The sequence below is a fragment of the Pleurodeles waltl genome, chromosome 6, assembly GCF_031143425.1.
Source record: "Pleurodeles waltl isolate 20211129_DDA chromosome 6, aPleWal1.hap1.20221129, whole genome shotgun sequence".
Classification (NCBI taxonomy): domain Eukaryota; kingdom Metazoa; phylum Chordata; class Amphibia; order Caudata; family Salamandridae; genus Pleurodeles; species Pleurodeles waltl.
Window position 1 is genome coordinate 15443006 of NC_090445.1, and position 16594 is coordinate 15459599.

Below are 16594 nucleotides of genomic sequence, written 5' to 3' on the forward strand. Positions count from 1 at the left end.
GGGCCACGAGCAGCATCTTCTTGCATCACACCACACCCTCTCTTCCCTTACCGTTACTGCTATCTGTGTGGGATGTACAGACACTGGAAGCCAAGCCCCCCTCGGGCACGAGCAGCATCTTCCTGCATCACACTACACCCTCTCTTCCCTCACTGTTACTGCTGTCTGTGGTATGTACAGACACTGGAAGCCAAGCCCCCCTCGGGCCATGAGCAGCATCTTCCTGCATCACCCCACACCCTCTCTTCCCTCACTCTTATTGCTGTCTGTGGTATGTACAGACACTGGAAGCCAAGCCCCCCTCGGGTCACGAGCAGCATCTTCCTGCATCACACCACGCCCTCTCTTCCCTCACCGTTACTGCTGTCTGTGTGGTATGTACAGAAACTGGAAGCCAAGCCCCCCTCGGGCCACGAGCAGCATCTTGCTGCATCACACCACGCCCTCTCTTCCCCCACCGTTACTACTGTGTGTATGATATGTACAGAAACTGGAAGCCAAGCCCCCCTCGGGCCACGAGCAGCATCTTCCTGCATCACACCACGCCCTCTCTTCCCTCACCGTTACTGCTGTCTGTGGTATGTACAGAAACTGGAAGCCAAGCCCCCCTCGGGCCACGAGCAGCATCTGCCAGCATCACCACACACCCTCTCTTCCCTCACCGTTACTGCTGTCTGTGGTATGTATAGAAACTGGAAGCCAAGCTTCTCTCGGGCCACGAGCAGCATCTTCCTGCATCACACCACGCCCTCTCTTCCCTCACCGTTACTGCTGTCTGTGTGGGATGTACAGACACTGTGGTATGTACAGAAACTGGAAGCCAAGCCCTCCTCAGGCCATGAGGAGCATCTTCCTGCATCACACCACACCCTCTCTTCCCTCACCGTTACTGCTGTCTGTGTGGTATGTACAGACACTGGAAGCCAAGCCCCCCTCGGGCCACGAGGAGCATCTTCCTGCATCAGACCACGCCCTCCCTTCCCTCACCGTTACTGCTGTCTGTGGTATGTACATAAACTGGAAGCCAAGCCCCCCTCGGGCCACGAGCAGCATCTTCCTGCATCACACCACACCCTCTCTTCCCTCACCGTTACTCCTGTGTATGTGGTATGTACAGACACTGGAAGCCAAGCCCCCTCTGGCCAGAAGCAGCATCTTCCTGCATCACACCACACCCTCTCTTTCCTCACCGTTACTGCTGTCTGTGTGGTATGTATAGAAACTGGAAGCCAAGCCCCCCTCGGGCCACGATCAGCATCTTGCTGCATCACACCACACCCTCTCTTCCCTCACCGTTACTGCTGCCTGTGGTATGTACAGACACTGGAACCCAAGCCCCCCTCGGGCCACGAGCAGCATCTTCCTGCATTACACCACACCCTCTCTTCCCTCACCGTTACTGCTGTCTGTGGTATGTACAGACACTGGAAGCCAAGCCCCCCTCGGGGCCACGAGCAGCATCTTCCTTCATCACCCCACACCCTCTCGTCCCTCACTGTTACTGCTGTCTGTGTGGTATGTACAGACACTGGAAGCCAAGCCCCCCTCGGGCCACGAGCAGCATCTTCCTGCATCACACCACACCCTCTCTTCCCTCACCGTTACTGCTGTCTGTGGTATGTACAGAAACTGGAAGCCAAGCCCCCCTCGGGCCACGAGCAGCATCTTCCAGCATCACCCCACACCCTCTCTTCCCTCACCGTTACTGCTATCTGTGTGGGATGTACAGACACTGGAAGCCAAGCCCCCTCGGGCCACGAGCAGCATCTTCCTGCATCACACCACGCCCTCTCTTCCCTCACCGTTACTGCTGTCTATGTGGTACATACAGAAACTTGAAGCCAAGTACCCCTCGGGCCATGAGCAGCATCTTCCTGCATCACCCCACGCCCTCTCTTCCCTCACCGTTACTGCTGTCTGTGGTATGTACAGAAACTGGAAGCCAAGTACCCCTCGGGCCACGAGCAGCATCTTCCTGCATCACACCACGCCCTCTCTTCCCTCACTCTTATTGCTGTCTGTGGTATGTACAGAAACTGGAAGCCGAGCCCCCCACGGGCCAGGAGCAGCATCTTTCTGCATCACATTACGCCCTCTCTTCCCTCACCGTTACTGCTGCCTGTGGTATGTACAGACACTGGAACCCAAGCCCCCCTCGGGCCACGAGCAGCATCTTCCTGCATCACACCACACCCTCTCTTCCCTCACCGTTACTGCTGTCTGTGGTATGTACAGACACTGGAAGCCAAGCCCCCCATCGTGGCCACGAGCAGCATCTTCCTTCATCACCCCACACCCTCTCGTCCCTCACTGTTACTGCTGTCTGTGTGGTATGTACAGAAACTGGAAGCCAAGCCCCCCTCGGGCCATGAGCAGCATCTTCCTGCATCACACCACACCCTCTCTTCCCTCACCGTTACTGCTGTCTGTGGTATGTACAGACACTGGAAGCCAAGCCCCCACTCGGGCCATGAGCAGCATCTTCCTGCATCACAACACACCCTCTCTTCCCTCACTGTTACTGCTGTCTGTGTGGTATGTACAGACACTGGAAGCCAAGCCCCCCTCGGGCCACGAGCAGCATCTTCCTGCATCACACCACGCCCTCTCTTCCCTCACTGTTACTGCTGTCTGTGTGGTATGTACAGACACTGGAAGCCAAGCCCCCCTCGGGCCACGAGCAGCATCTTCCAGCATCACCCCACACCCTCTCTTCCCTCACCGTTACTGCTGTCTGTGGTATGTACAGACACTGGAAGCCAAGCCCCCTCGGGCCACGAGCAGCATCTTCCTGCATCACACCACGCCCTCTCTTCCCTCACCGTTACTGCTGTCTATGTGGTACGTACAGAAACTTGAAGCCAAGTACCCCTCGGGCCATGAGCAGCATCTTCCTGCATCACACCACACCCTCTCTTCCCTCACCGTTACTGCTGTCTGTGGTATGTACAGAAACTGGAAGCCAAGCCCCCCTCGGGCTGCGAGCAACATTTTCCTGCATCACACCACACCCTCTCTTCCCTCACCGTTACTGCTGTCTGTGTGGGATGTACAGACACTGTGGTATGTACCGAAACTGGAAGCCAAGCCCCCCTCGGGCCACGAGCAGCATCTTCCTTCATCACACCACATCCTCTCTTCCCTCACCGTTACTGCTGTCTGTGTGGTATGTACAGACACTGGAAGCCAAGGCCCGCTCCGGCCACGAGCAGCATCTTCCTGCATCACCCCACACCCTCTCTTCCCTCACCGTTACTGGTGTCTATGTGGGATGTACAGAAACTGGAAGCCAAGCCCCCCTCGGTCCACGAGCAGCATCTTGCTGCATCACATCACACGTTGTCTTCTCTCACACTACATCACTATTATTGCTGTCTGTAGGAAGGTGGCTCCCTATACAGTGTACTAATATGAAGTACACTGTGCAGAGAGTCCAGTGGATCCACAATGGGTTTTTCAGAGGCAAAAGTAGATGGGACTAATGGTATATTTGGGGTGGTGTGGGTGAGCAGTTAGGCTTGTCAGAGGGTAGAGCTAAGCATTTGTTGTACTCACAGAGGCAATAAATGAGACACCCACTCAAAGGATAAATCTGAGACCAAATTAGAAAAATAATTATTTTTATATATGTTTCAAACCCCAGAACATTGTAATTAGGTAAGTAGCCTTTTAAGCAGAAATATTTGCAGTTTCAGAAATCAACTTTCAGAGTTCTCTCAATGTTATCCTATGGAGGAAAAACAATGTTCAGCAAACTCAGGGTTAACCAAAACTTACAAGGTCGAGCTCAGGGAGCAAAGGACTGGACACTGACCAGAACCATAGAAACAGGTAACACCTGGAGGCACTGAGGAGGCCGGGTGCAGAGGTGATCTCTATGGAAGTTGGACCTCATGACAAAAAGACTGCAGGCTCTGACTAGGAAGCCACTCAGGAACAACAAGCAGGTAGGTAGTAGAATTGGGGTGCTCAGGGAAGTAAGTGTACCTTTGGTCCTCTTCGCCTGTGCCCAGGGGTAACGGATGCAGGGGTGTTTCTGATGGATACAACTACCTGTGGATTCCTCACCTTTTGAATTCTCCCATGCGCCACCATCCGACGGAAAATCTCCTTCCCAGCTCTCCACGTCGACGAGGAAGTCACAATTGTACGGCTCCATGCGACTCTGCCTGACGTCATTGTGCCAATAGGAAGTCCTCGCGGACGTGCTGACGTCAGTTCCCTTTTTTCCGTGCCTTCGACGCTAACAGTTTTCTCCTAGCTCTCGCTACTGTTGAAGGTGTTCCATCTTGTTTCTGGTTACAATCTTGTTGCTGGTTACAATGTCTCCTCCTAGGAAGTCGGGATTTAAGCCTTGTCGAGAGTGCGGGGTCGCATGTCGGTCACGACCCTCATGATGATTGTCTTTGGTATTGGAGCTCCGAGCATGACGTTGAGGAGTGTGTATCCTGCCAGAGTATGAATCCAAAGGCTCTGAAGGAGAGAGAAGCCAAAATCTTTTTGGCTAAGGTGAAAAAAGGACATAAGAGCCATCACAGGTCGACTTCTCAGACTTCGTCGAAGAAGCACAAGATGCAACATCGTCATGACTCTCTGCGTCGTTCGACTCGGAGCCCTTCAAGGTCCCGGTCTCCATCTAGATGGCTCCGTGCGATGTGGGAGGTTAGTCCGACTGTGACTCCACAACCTCAAAGCCCTCAGACTTCTCCGGCGCCGTCGGTCTTCGAGGTGGTCACGCCTCCAGAGAGTCCTCGCTTTTCACCTGTGGCGCAGGATTCAGATGCTTAACAGGCGCAAGTGCAGCATGGAGACCAGCGGTATCCTGCCTTCCCAGCTCCGGGAGCAGATCCGGCGGCATTTTTAAATGCCATGTTTTCTATGTTTAATGCTATGGCCCTTGATGGTGCACCGGCTGGTTCCACAGGTCCTTTAGCATTTACGTTGGGCTCCCCGGCTCCTTAGAAGGTGGCGCTGTTTATGCCCTTCTATCCTGCTGAGGGTGCCGGTTCGGCGCCGATGACATTGCCTCAAAGACATGTGGTTCTGATGACATCGCCTTTTAGACCTGCGGCGCTGATGTCATCCCCCTTTCAGTCGACGCCAATGACAGAACCTCAGGTGACCACGGCGCCAATGGGATCCGCTCTGGTGCCGGATGGCTCCGGATTAGACCGTAGTCAGCCTTCTTCTTCCGGTCTGCGCCTTTCGGTTCTGAAGCCGGTGTCATCGATGTCAGCTAATTCTATGTCGATGCCAAGGTTAGAGGCCAGGCTGAGGTCACGTAGAAAAGCTTTAAGACTTTTGCAGGAACAGGAGTACCAGAGGCAGTTGCTGGACGACGAAGAGATTGTGGAGCCCTCGGGGGAATATCAAGGACTTGACTCAGTCAGTGGGCTAGACACTTCCCCGGAATGGGACCTTTCTTCACCAGGGGAGTTTACGGAGGAGGCGGCCTCTTTCCATACTGTGGTCAGGAAGGCGGCAATTTTTTGGGATCTTCCGTTGCCTGCTGCAGAGGTCAAAACAAATATCCTAACTGAGGTCCTGCATTCTTCTTCGACTTCGGCGGATCCATTGCTTCTGTTTAATGATGCTCTTACGGAGCCTATCTTAGAGGTATGGAGGAAGCCTGTGTTGTCCCCAGCTGTCAACAGATCTGTGGCAAGGAGGTATAAGGTGGCTCCTGGAGATCCAGGATTCTTGTTGAAACATCCTACCCCAGAGAGTCTAGTTGTTCAAGCCTCTTGTTCCACACGGTCTGCACCAGGCTCCTTCCCTGTCATTCCGTAGGACAGGGAATCCAAGAGGATGGAGCAGTCGGCGAAGAAGACTTTTTCTTCTTGTAGTATGGCCCTCAAAGCAGCAAACGCTACCTGTGCATTGGGTAGATATGTGAACGCCCTGATGGATTCAGCTAGGGCTATGGTTCCGGACCTGCCGCAGGAGATGCAAGGACAATTTGGAGAACTCCTGTTGGATGCTCAGGCTGTGGCAAGGCAGATAATCCAGTCCGGTCTGGATTCTACAGATTCGGTGGCCAGGGCAATGGGTACCTCGGTTGCTACCAGGAGGCATGCATGGTTGAGGTCCTCTGGCTTTCCCTCGGATGTCCAGACTGCTCTCTTGGGCTTGCCTTTTGATGGGGAAAATCTTATTGGTGCTAAAACTGACTCTGCCTTAGAGCGCTTTAAAGACAGTAGGGCCACAGCAAAGTCCCCCTTTCAGGTTCTTTCGGAGGTTCAGGGGGTTTGGGGGTGGAGCCGTTTATTGTGGGAGACCCCAGTCCACAGTCCAACAGCCTGCCAGCCTCCCTTATAGATCCTTTAGAGGGCGGGGGAGGGTTCGGACAAGAGGGGCCACTCAGCATCACCCTGCATCATCCTCTTCCTCTGGAGGACAAGTGAAGCAGCCCTAGTTTTCTGCCCATTTTCAGCCATACTTCTCCTGTAGGGGGAAGATTACGTCTTTTTCTCCACGAGTGTGAGTTAATCCGACTCCTGGGTTCTGAACATTGCGAGGAAAGGATATGCTCTTCCTTTTCAGGAGTTTACCCCTCCCACCCCTCCCCGTCCCACGTTTTGTTCAGAAGACCATCTCCTATTGTTGCAGCAGGAGGTTCAAATCCTGTTATCAAAAGGTGCAGTGGAGTTGGTTCCAGAGCAGGAAAGGGGTCAAGGTTGTTATTCAAGATATTTCCTGATTCCCAAGAAGGTTGGTCGATTGATATCAAACCTGGACCTGAGGAGTTTGAATTGGTTCCTCAAACAGGAGAAATTCAAGATGCTGACTTTGGTGCAGGTACTTCTGGCGTTGAACAGAGAGGATTGGATGGTGTCTTGCAGGATGCTTACTTTCATATCCCTATACTCAAGTCGCACAGGAAGTATCTCCGGTTTGTGGTGGTGTCGCAACACTACCAGTTTGCGGTCCTTCCATTTGGTCTTACTTCAGCACCTCAAGTCTTCACGAAGGTGATGGCGGTGATTGCAGCAAGTCTCAGAAGGAAGGGAATATCTGTATTCCCTTACCTGGACGACTGGTTGAACAAAGCCAAGTCTCCAGAGCTCGTGCTGCATCACTTGCAGATGACAACTCAGTTGTTGTTCAGTCTGGGCTTTTCGGTAAACGTGCCCAAGTCTCACCTGGAGCCCTCTCAGCGCCTCCTGTTCTTTGGGGCAGTATTGGATACAACACTGAATTGGGCCTATCCTCTGCCTCAACGGACTCACGACATCCAGGTGTTGATTCCAATGTTTCAAAATGGAGCGGTTGGTCCAGTCCTCAAGGTCCTACGTCTGCTCGGTCTGCTCGGTCTGTTCGCTTCTTGCATTCTGTTGGTCACTCATGCACGTTGGCACATGAGGGCTCTCCAATGGTACCTCCACAAGCAGTGGTTTCAACACAAAGGGGATCTTGAGGAGTCGATAACGATCTCCAGAGACGCTGCAGTGTATCTACGATGGTGGGCTGTGAATGGCAACCTTTCTCAAGGAAGGTCATTTTTACTGCCGTCTCCAGTGGCCACGGTCATGACGGATGCTTCCACTCTAGGGTGGGGAGCTCATCTGGGGGACCTGGAGATCAAGGGTCGTTGGTCTCCAGTGGAACAGACCTCATATCAATCTGTCAGAATTGCGGGCGATACGTCTGGCTCTCAAGGCCTTCCTCCTGTCCCTTCGCAGTCAGTCAGTTCAGGTCCTGACGGACAACTCTACCGTGATGTGGTATATAAACAAGCAGGGAGGAGTGGGGTCGTACCTTCTCTGCAGAGAGGCTCTGCGGCTCTGGTCCTGGCTTTAAGACCATCAGATTTGCTTGGTAGCGAATCATCTGGCCGGAGTGCTCAACGTACGTGCGGACAGTCTCAGTTGGCATTTCTCAGCCGATCAGGAGTGGCGTCTCCATCCGGGTCTAGTCCTTCACATCTTTCAGATGTGGGGTTCTCCAAGGATAGATCTGTTTGCCACTCGGGAGAATCCACATTGCCCATCATTCTGCAGCCTCCAGTATCCGGTGCCGGGAGCTTTGGGGGACGCGTTTCAGATGTCTTGGTGCGATCAGTTGCTTTACGCATTTCCCCCCCATACCCTTGAATTCTCAGGTTCTGAGGAAGATTCGCCAAGATCGGGCTTAGGTTATTTTAATAGCCCCGGATTGGCCAAGAAGAGTGTGGTACATGGACTTTCTCCAACTCTCGCTGTGCCGTCTGCTCTCAGGGCAGACCTCCTCTCGCAGTCACAGGGGCAGGTTCTACACCCCCACCTCCAGAGCCTAAACTTTCATGCCTGGAGATTGATTGGGGCAATCTGAGTTCTTTCTCTCTCCCACCAGAGGGAGTGGATGTTATTTTATCCGCCGGGCGACACTCCACTAAGACTGTTTATGCCGGCAGGTGGGCAAAATTCGTGGCTTGGTGTGGAGAGAGGCAAATTGATCCTTTGAGGGCCCATCTGTCCGATGTTCAGTTGTTTGCATTAGCTTTAGCACAGGAGGGTTGTGCAGTTGCTACAGTTAAGGGCTATTTGGCGGCACTGTCAGCCTTTCTTTGTCCTCCGGATCAGCCCTCCTTGTTTAAATTGCCTATTGTCATTAGGTTCTTAAAGGGATTAACTAATAAATTTCCTCCTATTCCTTTTCATATGCCTCAATGGGATCTGAATCTCGTTTTAACTTTTTTAATGGGGTCACCGTTTGAACCAATGCATTCTTGTCCTCTAAGGTTTCTAGTTCTTAAGACGGTTTTTCTGATAGCTATAACTTCAGCTTGGCATGTTGGTGAGCTTCAGGCTCTTTTGGTTAAACCTCCCTTTACTTTATTCTTTCCTGATAAAGTGGTGCTGAAAACCAGGGTGGCTTTCCTACCTAAATTTGTCACTCCCTTTCATATGGGGCAGACCATTACCCTTCCATCTTTCTACCCTCCTCCTCACCCCTTGAAGGAGGAAGAGAGGCTTCATCGTTTGGACCACAGAAGGGCTCTCAGTTTTTATATTGAGAGGACGAAAGACTTTCGCTTGGAAGACCAGCTGTTCATGGGATATATTGGAAAGAGGAAGGGCAGAGCAGTCCATAAGAGAACGATCTCCAGGTGGGTCATTCTCTGTATCAAGGTTTGCTACTCGTTGGCAAAGAAAGTTCCCCCTGAGGGTATTAGAGCCCATTCTACCAGGGCTAAGTCTGCCACTTCGGCCCTGGCTAGAGGGGTTCCGGTGGTGGATGTTTGCAAGGCAGCAACTTGGGCATTACTGCTTGGACTCGGAGGTTAGGAGAGATGGCCATTTTGAGCGGTCTGTATTGCAGGATTTCTTGGTGTAACTAGTCAGGCACCCACCTCCGAGTGCGGTACTGCTTTGGGACTCTATTCATAAGGTGAGGAATCCACAGATAGTTGTATCTATCAGTAGAACAAGTTTTCTGGTGGATACATTAGCTACCTGTGGATTCCTCACGGTCCCACCCGCCTCCCCGTTGCCTGGATGGTCTTATCAAGATTTCCTTGGGTGTGTATCTGTATATTATTGATATGTATATACTGTTGCCATTGTTTATATGTGTGATATATGTATGTATATATATATATAAGTATAGTTTTGTAGTTATGTATATAGTATTGTGGAGTTCATTTCAAATATGTATTGTTGGTAGTCACCTGTTCGCCTCAAAGGCATGTAGAAAATGGAAGTTAGTGTAACCACCAGAAAAGGCGTTCCCGAAGGTAAGTAACTTGTTCATCTATTGAATTAATCTCTATTTCTGGTTTACAAGTGTAAGTCAGTGTGTAAGAAAGAATACATTTTGAAAACTCCTTCTTAATATCATGATATTATAGGAAGAGTCATTTTGAATAACCGCAATTCCAAGTCTCAGATTCTTGAACACATTTAAAAAAATGTCTACTTTTACTTCATACCTGTTAGACCTGACAGCCTTGGTGTGGTCTTCCCCCAAATTGTTTGCCGTTCCCCCCCCTTGTTTGCTGTAATTTGTTTTTATTGTCAGTAGGACTCTGTGCACATTACCACTGCGAACTAGTGCTAAAGTGCTTGTGCTCTCCTTCTAAAGCCTGATACAGTTGGTTTACACCTGATTGGTAAATTTACTTGTAACTGGCTCCTATATGGTACCACGGGTACCAATGGCCTATAATTTAAACACTCCTTTCGGCAGCAGCACTTATTTTGCCACCCATTAAAAGTACCTTATCTGACAGAGACTTCTAGCTGCAGATTCCTTACCTTAGAATTTCCTGGCATCAGCTTGGAATCTAACATTTTTTGCTGAGTAGTACACTGTGCCAATTTGACTTGACAAAATAAACCTTACGTCTTCTTTTTTAATATATAAGCCACCCCTAAAGTAGGCCCTAAACAGCCCATAAGGCAAGGTGCACTGTATTTAGAAAGTAGGACATTTGTTTTTAAGTTTTACATGTTCTGGTAGTGAAAAATTCCTAAATTAATTTTTCACTACTCTAAGGCCCACCTGTCCTATAGAATAACATTGGGTTACCATATTACATTACATAAGTGCTAACTCGTGATTGGAGCAGGTAGAAATATCATGTTTGTACTCAAATGAATTTTAATGTAAGCTCCTCTTTAATGGTAAAGTCAGATTTTAGACTGCAATTTAAAAAAAGCCATCTCTAAAAAGTTGGCATTGTTCTGCTCTAACCTCTCTGAGGTCTTTTAGGAGTTTCCAGCTGCCTAGGCCTGTTAATTGCTCCCCCCATCTAGAATGCATATTGGGGGATACAGTCAACATTAAGACTGGGTGTTGCTGGGAAAGGGCTATGCTACGAGGGTGGGAGAGGCAGAGCTGTATCCTGCCCCTTTACATTTCAAAGGGCTGTCTCCAGCACACTCTCAAAGGAATGTGTCATGCTAGACGTCTTGGAGCCTGGGCAGGGGAAGTTTCCAGTACCAGATGTGGATGTACATTTGAATTTTCCTCCACTTAAAAGATACCAGGATACATATTGGACCTCCTGAGCCACTCATCAGTACACTCCTGGATCTGCAGACGCTACCTAGGAAGGACTGCCTTGTTCCCTAGAGGACTAGCTTGCTCTTTAATGTCTGCCTTATTCTTCAAAGGACTGCCCTCCTGAGGAGGCTTTCCTTGTTCCTCAGAGGACTGCCCTGCTGCTTGAGGCCTGCCTTGCTCTTCAGTGGACTGCCTTGCTGCTTGGGGCCTGCTATGCTCTCTGAGAATGAAGATTGGACCTGTTCCCTTCATCCCCAGCCACCCTGAATGTCTCTAAGGGTCAGTTATCTGTCCTGTCCTGAGCTACATGGGAACAACATTCTCCAGAGGCCTCTCTGCAACCGCCCAGCTGACCTGCTGCAACTGGCCCTGCACGAGTCCTGCAGGATTCTGCTGAAGTGAGTTCCTAGTGCCCCAGACATGCCTCCCTGGTTCTGGATCCTCAGCTGGCATCAGTTCAGCTCCTGAAATCCTGAAGTTTTTAACTCTGCACGCCGGCCTTTGAGAAGGTAACTTTTTCAGCAAGACTAACCATACCCCCATATCCGGCCTGCACTCCATCGCGGCCAGCCTGTACTTGCAACTTTGTCTAGCCCAGCCAGTTAGCTTTCTGCTTCTTGGGGCTATTTTAATTAACCCTTTACAATTGTATATCTCCGGTTTTCCTGATTCAATTTTTGTCATTTTGGTCTCATTTTATTCATTAAGTTTGACTGACTTTTCAGAATTGGTGTGGGATATCTTTTGTGCTGTCCCCTTTATTTACTGTTTATTTGCTGCATTAATACTTAACACAGTTAAGCCTGAATGCTTTTGTGCCAAGCTACCAGAGAGTTAATCACAGATTAATTTAGTGACTTTTGTGGTTTACCTTGACAAGGAATGTGGTTGTTTCTTGAGACGGGGTTTTTCAAACACCCCCCAATCAAAAACCCAATTTCTTACAATACCCATTTTCATTAATTGAGTTTCCCATATAAATTACTGCATGGTTAATTTGGTATGTTTGCAGGGTCACCCCAAAACATTTTGCCTTTACCCTCCACTTTTTGCTGAATTTGTTTTTCATGGGAAAGCTATGTAAAAGGTTCCGGTCCAAGCTGGCACTTAAGGATATTTAAACGGTGAGGAATCTGCAGTTAGATACTATATTTACCGGAAAAAGTGTTACCGCATGTAAGTAACTTGTTCTTTAGATGTAACTAGGTGGTCAGCAGTTCAATTCTTTAAACAGAGCCTTCAAACAGTTTTAGGAGTCCAGCTGAGAAACAGGCTGTGAAGTGTCAACCCTCTCACGCCCAGGGAGCCACTATGACATTACATGCTGTTTATGTTGCACAGATGGAAAGGCGGTGTTTGTTTCTTCATTGCTCCTGACTCTACAGGCTTTCAGTCAATAGCTTGTGCTATATGTGGCTCCTCCTTGTCTTTTGTGGAAAGGTCTTGTCTTTTGTCTTTTTTTTTGCCCCACAGACAAGTGTGATTGTTTCCTCTGAGGATGGGTAGGTCACTGCTGAGCCCTCAGTGAAGACACAGGCCCCTCTTTCTGCATCTTGCTTTTTCTTCTTTAGCTAATGATCCTTGAACCACTACAAGGTACATGGGTTCTCCTTGTTATTCTGATGCATTGAGCAGAACCTTTAGTCATAGGTTGTGTTTTCATCATCTCGTCATCTTTCTTGTTATCTGTTATATATTAGATGAGCCAAAGTTATCAAATTGTTGAGGTTAGATGGTCTCGTCACTCTAGCTAATTCGTCCTTGAGCTTTTCTTTCAGCCCTACTCTAAGTATAACTAAACTAAAGAGGGAATGGGGAGTTTAATGGGAACTTTATCCTCCCCCAGATGATAGTCAATAAAACGCACAAATAAGGTGCCCTAATTTTCAGAGGGACAAAGGGATGATAACTCTGTGCTGTCCCAGTGACCTGCAAAATGAAACACTTGTTTTTTTATATAGGGTCTCTCGACCCACAGCTTGTTCGTAGCATGCTTCATCATTGAGTCCCTCACCCAGAATGATAGTGCATGTGGATGGGCTTGCCTGCTCGCGGTACCTCTTGATAGTTCTAAGGATCTGGTACTTTCTTCCGGGGTTACCCTGGTAAGATTAAAAGCTGTAGGTACCTTGTTGTACCACAGGGACGCTAGGAGATTATTGGTGCTCCAGTGGTGCTCGTCTGGTCTACATGTTACAGCCGTCAGATTGCCCAGAAGGTCAGTTGACCTTCACCAGGACAAAAAAGATCCCTATCTGCACAGTTTAGTTGTGATTTACTGTTTGTGAAGGTTGCTATATAGAGCATGCTTCCACTCATACACGCATACATACACATTCCTTTATTTAGAAGGCCCAGAAGATTGCCTGTGTTGCAGGATACAAAATGACACGCATATAATTTTTTTACCCTGCAACATAGCCAATGCTCGCAGCATGAGTGTATGCATATTTGTCAGCAACGTTCACAAATAGAGAATCAGGACTAGTTTCTGACTGCATGTGTAGGGATCTCCTTGGTCCTGACTTAGGCCACCTGGCTTTTTTAGGTCAAGCGCTTTGACCTGTTGTAAGTATTGTATGCGTTTAACCACGCCCACCTCACGCCCATCACTTTCATTCGTTCGTGGGCTTGCCTTTCAAAAATCACTTGATGTCATTGGTAAATGCTTAACGTTTGTCCCGCCTTGGGACGGTTTGGTTACCGCCTTGGACACCGACCCTGTTACAGGGATATATGCACGCTTGCCGATATACTTCAGAGTGGACAAACTACTTTTTTCTTTTGTCTATGCTTCATGGCTGCCATGGCGATCACAGCGCTCAGTGCGTGAACTCGATTGGTGGCATCGTTTTTACATTATATGCGTTCTGATCTGCTTAATACACGTTCTTTGAAGCAGGCGCATTGACCCTGTGCGTTACCTTATGATGAGTCCAACTTCCACTAGACAAAAGTACTTTATCTCTTCATAAAGAATATTAACCGCCAAAGTTCATTTTTATTTTTTTTACATTACATGCACTTTGTTATTTGCCTAGTACACGTTCTTTGCTGCAGGCGCATTAACCCTGTGCGCTACCTAATGATAAGTCCAAGCTTCCACTGGACAAAAGTATGTGCTCTTGGCTTCCATGGGGCTCACAGCGCTCAGAGCGTGAACTCGATCGGCGGATTCATTTTACATTAGATGCACTCTGATCCGCTTAGTACTCGTTCTTTGCAGCAGGCGCATTAACCCTGTGCGCTACCTAATGATAAGTCCAAGCTTCCACTGGACAAAAGTATGTGCTCTTGGCTTCCATGGGGCTCACAGCGCTCAGAGCGTGAACTCGATCGGCGGATTCATTTTACATTAGATGCACTCTGATCCGCTTAGTACTCGTTCTTTGCAGCAGGCGCATTAACCCTGTGCGCTACCTAATGATAAGTCCAAGCTTCCACTGGACAAAAGTATGTGCTCTTGGCTGCCATGGGGCTCACAGCGCTCAGAGCGTGAACTCGATCGGCGGATTCATTTTACATTAGATGCACTCTGATCCGCTTAGTACTCGTTCTTTGCAGCAGGCGCATTAACCCTGTGCGCTACTCCAAGCTTCCACTAGACAAAAGTACGTCCTCTCTCCAGAAACAACATAAATCGCCAGAGTTATTTTGACATTTGTACGTTATATGCAGTGCGTGATTTACCCAGCACAGGTTCTTTGCAGCAGGCACATTAACCCTCTGTGCTACCTTATAATGAGTTGAAACTTCCACTAGACAAAAGTACGTTCTCTCTCCAGAGAGAGAACATTTACCCTCTGTCCTACCTAATAATAAGTCTAAACTTCCACTACACAAAAATATGTTCTAGCTCCAAAAAGAACATTAATCTCCAGAGTTATGACATTTTTACATCATATGCACTCTGATCTGCTTAGCACACTTTCTTTGCAGCGCACATATTCATTCTGGGACTTGTAGTTTTGTTTTTATAACCTGATACAAGCTGCAAATAGAAAGCAGAAACCTTACTAGATGAACTACACACATTTGAGTCTGTGAAATTTGAGCTGTGTGTGCGTGCATTTATAAAACTAACCTCGAGGAGCGCTTACAGTTGATTATGCAGTACAGTGGTCAGTATTTCATAACTAATATTTTAGTTCAAGACTGACTGGGGATCATTAATATCAGGTGAGGTATCCTCAAGCGTGTGAAAAATCATGGGTGTTTTGTTCGAGTCCCCAGACTGCAGTAAAGGGACAGTGATCCAGTAAGCATGCATTCTTGGCGTACAATTATTGATTAAATGCCCCGTGGGCAATGTTGCCTATACCAAATGGCAAGTAAATATGTTTTGCACCTGTGAGTAGTTTGTGTTTTAAGGACCTTTTTTTAAATAATATTCCAGTAGGTCTACTAGCCCTTTAGTTACATACAGGGCCACTGGAATTATGTGGCAGACAGGACCAAAATATGCAGCAATGTTGACCAATTAATGTGGCGAAAAAAGTCCAGTTTACAATGCCAAGAGCTACAACTCAGGTAAATGCAAGAACTGTTGCATTACGAATGCTTGGTTAAATATTTTTTCACAAAGCAAAGTTAGTCTAATTTGTATTTCATGCAACAGCTTTGAACCTGGTTCTATGATTATGCCAAGTCCAAGGACCCTCCATGAAGCTCTAGCAGGTGCTCTTGAGCAGAACACTTACAATAATGCCTACGGAACCTTTCTTTAAAGGCTGTCAGAAACAAATGGCAATTATCCAACAGTGGGCCGTCTTGAATCACCAAGGTGAACGCTCATGCTAGTATTTTCTGATGGTAAATCCAACTTCAGATTAATCAGAAGACTAAATGTGAGCTTTGAAAGTAAAGTGTAAGTCAAACATATCCAAAAGTTTTCTAATTTCCAGGTGGTTGCCATTAAATTTTAGCTGTCAAGGATAGGTCCACCAAACACAGCTGTAAAACTTCAAGAAATTAGCATAGAGCCACGTTGTCTGTAGTCAGTCTGTACTTAAACTGCTAAATTTACAGCCATGAGTAATTCTTCACTTCATCTGACATTGTCAGTGCCATCAGAATCTGTCAAGGGCAGGATATTTCTGCACTTCTGATCTTTACCTACTCTGATGTAAATAAGGCCCACCGCCTCTTTCTGGTACCAGAATGATGACTGGAGACCAGGTTAGAGTCAGTGGCAATTGGGGAATTCCTAGGACCCCTTAGAAGGAAAAACTAGAAGACCGAAAAAATCATCTTACAACAGGCCAGGAACAGGGGCTGAACGCAGCGCAGATCCAAGGATGACGCCGAAAAGGCAGGACGACTCTGCGTAGCAGCCAGTGAGCCGAAGAGCCCAGTTGTGACCCTGCAGCGTGATCTCAACTTACTTACAGTTCCATGACCTTGACAGTTCTGAAAAGAAGGAAGTGATCTCACAAGAACAACAAGGCTCATGTTCTACAGCAGTCTGGAAGGTTCTAGAAGGAAGAAAGCAATATTGCAGGAATACTAAGTCAAATGACCTAGAACGATCTTGAAGGATCTACAAGGAAGTGATGTCACAGGAATACGAGGCGGACCTCTTGGATTCGGATGTAAGAAGTGTATCCTG